This window comes from Silene latifolia, chromosome 9 (genome assembly GCF_048544455.1).
Source record: "Silene latifolia isolate original U9 population chromosome 9, ASM4854445v1, whole genome shotgun sequence".
Classification (NCBI taxonomy): domain Eukaryota; kingdom Viridiplantae; phylum Streptophyta; class Magnoliopsida; order Caryophyllales; family Caryophyllaceae; genus Silene; species Silene latifolia.
Window position 1 is genome coordinate 62,776,697 of NC_133534.1, and position 8,265 is coordinate 62,784,961.

Below are 8,265 nucleotides of genomic sequence, written 5' to 3' on the forward strand. Positions count from 1 at the left end.
GTGGAGACAAGCTGCAGCACCTGAACAGAAATAGAAATAGTATAAATATTATATCATAATAAAGAACCTCAAAAAAATATATATATTACAAAAATTAAAAGCAAATAAAAATACATATGTACCTCTCTCACAGCAGCCAAGGCACCTACCAAAAGGCTGAAGGCGTGATCTACTGAAGCAACCTCCTGAGTAGCAGTCTCAATAGGATCAAGAGTAACAATAAAGTCATATTTGGAAGTGCCATAATCACTAATTTTCACCCTGGCAGCCTCCAAATTATCTACCCTGGCTCGCACCTCCCTGAATGGGGTAGATAAATGAACTTCCTCCACTTTCCTCTTCTGGGCTGCCGAACTTATTTCAGCAGGAGCAACCGGAGCAGGTGAGACCTTGGGAGAAGCAGATAACTCAGTTTAGTCAATAATAGGCCCAGTATCGCCACCTCCCTGAGAACTCTTCTCTTTGACCTTGGCCAACCTGGCAAAAAGGTCAGCCATGCCAAACCTGGCAAGGGGAGTGGATGATCTAGTGGCTATAACACGAGACACTATATTAGCAATAAAGACAGCCTGTCATGAAAAGGCTAAAATAGAAACAAAAATGAAACAAAAATAGAGAACAAAAAGACTTACTGCCTGAAGTAGAAGCACTAACATCCTTTGAAGGCCTGGGCACTCTAGCAGCACCTTCAGTCTTCAGGCAACGAGGAAGATGACCCACCCCACAACAGAGAGGCTAAGTCCTCTCCAATTGAGGAATTGCAAGGAAAGCAGAGATGTTTTCAGTAGGATACTCAATTTCATTAGACCAATCATCAACTACAAACAAGAGAGGTATAAATCATTTAAATTTATTGACTTTCTTTAAAACTAACGAATAAACATGCAGGATAAAGAAATTCAGGATACTCACCACCGACACAGGCATCATATGATATGTAAACACCTACTTCTTACAATAATGGGCAAACTGTAAAGATGTAGGAATGTGATTGACTTCTAAATTTGATTTGTGTCACCAAATGAACTCCTAAATTCATGAAAATTTGCAGTAAATAACTTGGTATCTTTACTAATTTCTGCTGAAATTTGAGGAATTTAGGTGGATCAGAGATATTTTTAATAAATTGCTAAACTTGGACTGGCTGAGGATAGAATAGTTTGACAGTGTGAATGAACTTGTGAAATAAAGGAGACAAATTTGGGATATAATTATCAAACTACCTTCCACAGCAAGCACATGAATCTAACTTACTAATTTAGGATGTTTAACTAAATTAAAACCATAGTTTAACACAGGAATACTTGAGTTAAAACAGACAGCAAAGCCTAAACAATCCACAGCAAGCACAGGAATGTTTATACTTTACTACCAGGTCCTTACTCAACACTCACAGAAAGCACAGAGTGCCAATAAGGCCGACTCTAATCTATGTTCTAAGCACAAGATTAAGAGATTTGAATTGAGAGTAAAACTCAGGTTTTTATTCATAAATTAACTGCTCCCAACAGTCTGATTCAAGGGTCCTTATATAGGCCTTGCTTTTAGGTTAAACATGAAAAGAAAGTTCATCTAAGGGCCAGGATTGTCCCATACATGTGGACAAGAGCCTAAATAATATATTACAACGGGCAAAAGATCATAAATGTAAACTATGATGAAAACAAAATGAAATTGCAGAGGACAGTCAGGTGATAGTGACATCTTTGTTGCCTTTCATGCTTTATTGTGGTTTCTGTTGCTTTTCTGCTCACATGAGGACGAGTGGTCTCCTTTGGCCTTGACTTGGGATCAAGGTGTCATCTTAATTATGGAAATGAAAGCCAAAGAAGCTTTGCACACACCCCTTTCTTGGTTTGTCCAGAAATGGCAATGTTACTTTTTGGAATCTGTCGCTTTCTCCAACTTGTTTTCAATCTGGTTTTTCAATACTTTGCAATGAGAATTAGACCTGGCTCCTTAGGACTTTTTTATGCACACATGAGTTTTCTATCAGCTAGCCATGCTAGCAGCTGATGATTTGCCTTGTACTGATACTTGTGACCCAGCAAAGTGGACTGGTCATTGGCCAAATAGGAGTTATTAATGCTTGTTGTTGCCTGAGTTGCTTGGCCAGGGAATAGTTGATTGCCCTGGGTACCGGCTCCTGCATCAACCCCCCTGGTTGAACATGGCTTGTCCTCAAGCCTGTAATCTCCTCATCTCCTGAATCTTCATAGTATGGACTGAGATAACCCACATTAAAGGTGTCATGCACCCCATAGTCACCTGACTAATAAATCTTGTATGCATTTGGCCCAATCTTTTCAACAACCTCAAACGGACCATTTGATCTTGGTATGAGTTTATTCTTTCTTTTTGTTGGAAATCTTTCCTTCCTTAGATGTATCCATACTAGATGCCCTGGTTCAAATTCTTTCTTCACCTTTGACACCTTAAGATGTTTCTTATACTGCTCATTTGCTCTCTCAATCTGTCTCTTTACTGTCTCATGTAACTTCAGCAATTGCTCAGCTCTTTTCTTAGCATCCATGTTAATTTATTCCCTTGGCACAGAAGATAAATCCAAGGGCATAAGTGGATTAACCCCATAGACTATCTCAAATGGACTGTGTCCAGTAGCAGATGATGGTGCTCTGTTGAATCCAAATTTTGTTGCTGCTAATTTCAGGTCCCAATCCTTCTGAGTTTTGCTAACAAGACACCTTAAAATCCTCCCCAATGTTCTGTTAGTGACTTCAGTTTGGCCATCTGTTTGAGGGTGGTGAGAGGTGCTGAACAAGAACTTGGTTTTAAGCAACTTCCATAGAGTCTTCAAAAAATATCCCATGAATTTTGTATCCCTGTCTGATACAATTATTTTTGGAACCCCATGGAGTCTCACAATTTCCCTTAAGAATATCTCAGCAACACTTGCTGCATCTTCTGTCTTCTTGCAAGCAATAAAGTGAGCCATTTTACTAAACCTGTCCACCACAACCATCACAGAATCCTTCCCTCTTTGTGTCCTTGGCAGGGCCACAATAAATTCCATGTTTATATCCTCTCATGGCTTGCTTGGCACTTGTAAGGGAGCGTATGAACCAGGCTGGAAAGAACTTTTGGATAGCTGGCATTTTGAGCATCTTCTGAGGATAATTTGGACATCACCCATCATTCTTGGCCAATAGAATTAGTCCTGCAATATATCCAAGGTTTTTGGACACCAAAATGCCCTCCTAATCCCCCTGAGTGGACTTCCCTGATTAAGAGATCCCTGTAAGACCCTCTTGGAACACATAACTTGTTGCCCTAGAATAGAAAACCCTCCTGTAACAGATACTTGCTTCCTTGGTTTCTATGCCCTTCATTCTGATTAACCCATTCCTCTGAGAAGTCAGGATCTTCTTTATACATCTCTTTCATAAACTCAAATCCAAGAACCCTGTTGGACATGACTAAAAGCAAGGAGTTCCTTCTGGATAATGCATCTGCTACCACATTTTTCCTGCCTTCCTTGTACTTGTTGGAGAAGGTAAAGGATTGTAAGAATTCTACCCATTTGGCATGTCTGAAATTCAGCTTATGTTGGCGATTGATGTACTTTAACGCCTCATGATCAGAGTGTAGCACAAATGGTTTGGGTTTTAGGTAATGATTCCAATGCATCAAAGCCCTGATGATTGCATAGAACTCTTTATCATATGTGGAATATTTCAGTTTGGCCCCATTTAATTTCTCTCTGAAATATGCCACAGGTTTATGGCTTTGAATCAATACTGCTCTAATTCCCACAACACTAGCATCACATTCCACTTTAAATAACTGGTCAAAATCAAGTAGCTTTAGGATAGGGGTGTCATACATGAGCTGCTTGATTTTTTCAAAGGACTGCTGAGCTTGTTCAGTCCATTGAAACTCCCCTTTTCTCATACACTCAGTGATGGGTACTACAACTATGCTGAAGTTCTTAATAAACCTTCTGTAGAAGGATGCTAACCCATGAAAACTTGTTACTTCAGTGATTGTACTAGGGACTGGCCAAGATTGCATTGCTGCAATTTTCTCTTGGTCAACAGAAATGCCCCTTCGTGATATTGGATACCCTAGAAATGCAACCTCCTTAACCATAAAGGTGCATTTATCTAGCTTGCCATACAGTTTCTGCTCTCTGAGGATCTTAAACACCATTTCAAGATGCTTAAGATGCTCTCCTTTACTGCTGCTATACACCAGTATGTCATCAAATTAGACAACGGCAAATTTACCCACGCATGGCCTCAGCACTTCAGTCATCAATCTCATGAAGGTGCTGGGTGCATTTTGTAAGATTCATTAACCTCTTATTAGACATATCTAATAATTATTTAAATTTAGTTTAGTCATAAACTAACTAGATCTTATGCATGCATAACAAAATGACAAAGTAAAAAGAAATAAATCGACTTACAAACGAGTGCCGCACGGTTATACTAATTGGTCTCCTACCAAATTAGTCTTCGTAAAAATCCGAGTACTCCAAGGATGAACTTAGACCCAATGGTAGGATCTATTCCTCAAGGAATTGTACCAATATAATCACCCTTAAATACATATACTAATTTAGTTACTAGAAATTTAGTATATGTTCCTTTAAAATGACTAATATATTTATGTTACTACTACTAGTAATTAGATCTCAATATTAGTATTTCAATGATGTTTTATTTTCTATCTCAAAACAATTTTTGGAGTATTTTGTTAAGAGATCTAGTAGAAACATTAGGAATGAATTTGTAAATAAGAAAAGCAATTCTTATTTAGTGAAGAGGAGAGAGGCGTCGGGTGCCTTGGGTTACCCAAGGCCAATACATGCTCATTTTTCCTATCAAATGTTCTTCACAAGAAAATGTAGGTTAAGCATGCCTAACCCTAGCATAATTAAGTTGTCTTAAACATTTAAGACAAAAGCACAATTATCCCCCACCCATGGAAAAACCGGTTTCCATATGTAAAATGGGTTTCCATTTTAAGTTTGTGATTTTGTCAATTGTAATTTGTGACATGTGACTAGACATGTGACTATGTAATGCATTTTTAACTTATTAAAAATTATTACATACAAAATAAATCACATACAATAACACAAATAGCAATACATGATTACATATACTTAAAATGGACCATTTAATTATAATTCACAATACCTTGTAATTATAATACATTATTCATTCTATTTATAATTGTTTCAATAAACAATAATAAAGTTTCATTAACAAAACACATTTTTGATTTTAAAGGATTAATTAACTTGTATCATTATACAATTAATTACACTACTACAAATCCAGGTAACCACAACGGCCCTTTAACAACGCTTATTCACGAAAATCACCAAAAGACGTTATAGAATGGATAATATCTTTGCGCGAAAATTTACTAAACTTAATTACAACGGTTATGTGTTGTTAACCGTTGTTATTGGTTTTAACAACGAGTCAAACTTGCAAAACCGTTGTTAATATAAAAACTAATAACAACAGTTTACTCTGTAATACATTATAACCATTGTTAATAATTTGGCGCAAAATTAGTGAAAAGTAATTACAACGGTTATATTAGTACCCGTTGTTATTAGGTTTTAACAACGGTTGTAGATGCAATAACCGTTGTTATTGAAGTTAGTTCTAAAGAACAACAGATCGCTTTATTCTGTTATATGCTACAAAACACAAACACAAGCTAATTAATACTGCTACACAAATATCATCCTCCATTCCTCCCTGATCGTCTCTCTCTGTCTTCATCTCCGTCACTGTTGTCACCGGCTTCTCTCCCTCATCGTGTTTATCAATCAGGTATATATGTTTCTTAGCTTATTATCTATTTCTTATTAAGATTTTCAAGCTATATATAGATATAGGATTGTTCAATTTCCTGGCCTATGAATGTCGATTATTTTTGAATTTGTGAATTTCTTGGGTTATTATCTAATTTGTTGATAATTTAGCTTAATTGATTTCCTGAATTTCGTTTATTTGTTTGCCTATTATTGTATTTTCTGAATTAGTTGCCTATATATTACGAATGTAGAAAAATGACTCGAACATGGATGATTACTGCAAATATGAGTGACCCCAACTATAAGGATGGTTTAGCTGAATTTTATGAATTCATTGCGAACAATTTAAAAGGTTCTTCTAGTATTCCATGTCCTTGGGAAAGATGTGGTAATATTAGGTATATGGTTTTTCCGGACGTTAAAATACACCTAGAAAAGTGGAGATTTAGTCGATCCTATACACGTTGGATTTTTTATGGGGAACCATTAGAGGACGAGAATAGCGTTGAACAAGATGATGTTGAGGTATACGAAAGGCTAACTATGATCCCGAGTTTGCCGAGTTTTTTGAGTTGGAAGAGTTGGAAGCAGACCAGTTGAATGTTGGGTCTATAGATAATGAAGAGAATATTGATGAGTCGAATGCTTTTGAAGATGTAGGTGATGACACTATTAATTGGGATGACCTTAACAACATGTATGAGAAGTTGTGTGAGTCTGAAGCACCTGTGTATCCTGGTTGTAAGTTCACAAAAATGTCGGCTGTGGTGAAGTTGTATAATATCAAGGGGGCAAATGGGGTGAGTGACACGTGTTTCACTAGTTTTTTAGCCTTGATAAAAGAGTTGCTTCCAGATGGTAATGTTCTACCTGTTAAGACATATGAGGCTAAAAAACTAATAAAATGAGTGGGTATGAAATATGAGAAAATACATGTATGTCCAAATGATTGCATATTGTATCGGAAATTATATCAAAACTTAACCAATTGCCCTAAATGTTTGGAGTGGCGTTATAAAGATAAGGAAGGGATCCCGACTAAGGTGTTGTGGTATTTTCCAGTGATACCAAGATTCATAAGGATTTATGCGAATCCCGATGATTCAAAAATGTTAACTTGGCATGAAACTAGAAGAATAAATGATGGAAAGCCAAGACACCCGGCAGATGGTATGCAATGGAAATCGTTCGACGCTAAGTATCCCGAGTTCGGAAATGAACCTAGGAACTTACGTCTAGCGTTGTCCACTGATGGAATGAACCCACACGGAAACATGAGTAGCCAACATAGTACTTGGCCAGTAGTGTTGGCTATTTATAACTTACCTCTATATGTGTGCATGAAAAGAAAGTATTTGATGTTGTCATTGTTAATTTCCGGCCCTAAACAACCTGGAAATGATATAGATGTCTATTTGGAACCTCTTCTAGATGCTTTGCGAATGTTGTGGGATAGTGGAATAGAAGTATTTGATGCATATAAGAACGAAACTTTCAATTTGAGAGCGATGTTATTGTATACAATATCTGACTATCCGGCTTATGGCGACCTTTCTGGGCACACAGTTCACGGGAAAGAGGCTTGTCCATTGTGTGGGGAGGATATCAAGTCTGAATACTTGAAGTCTTCTTATAAGTATGTGTATATGGGAAATAGGAGGTTCTTGTATCATGACCATTGTTATCGCAAGATGCAGAAAGCATTCAATGGAAGACAAGAACTTCGTCAACCTCCTAGAATTTTGAGTGGGCATGAAGTTTATCAGAAATTAAAGCATATTGAGATAGATTATGGGAAGAAGAGCGGCTCTAAATTGTCTACTCGTGGGTATAAGAAAAGATCCATATTTTTTGATAAACTTCCATATTGGCCTGACCTGGAGGTCAGGCATTGCCTCGATTTCATGCACATTAAGAAAAATGACTGATAATATTATCAATACCCTTCTGAATAACGCCGCAGCTAGGGAAGATATGAAAATGATGGGTATTAGGCTAGAGTTGGCACCACAGAAGAGTGGTAATCGTACATTTTTACCGCCAGCAGCTTATACCCTTTCACGGAATGAGAAAAATGAGTTATGTGCATGCTTGAATGGAATTAAAGTGCCACATGGTTATTCATCGAACATCAAAAGCCTAGTGTCGATGCAAGACCTAAAATTCACCGGGTTAAAGTCACATGATTGTCACACTTTGATGCAACAATTACTACCTGTGGCTATTCGTTCCATTTTACCTAAAAAGGTAAGATATGCTATAACTAGATTCCGTCTCTTCTTCCAGTCCATATGCGAGAAAGTCATCGATCCCGATGACGCGGATTCATTGCAGGACCTCGTTGTAACCTCTCTTTGTCAGTTGGAAATGTATTTTCCACCCTCTTTCTTCACTATCATGATTCATCTGACCATTCACTTGGTTAGGGAGATTTTGTACCTTGGGCCCGTATACTTGAGATACCA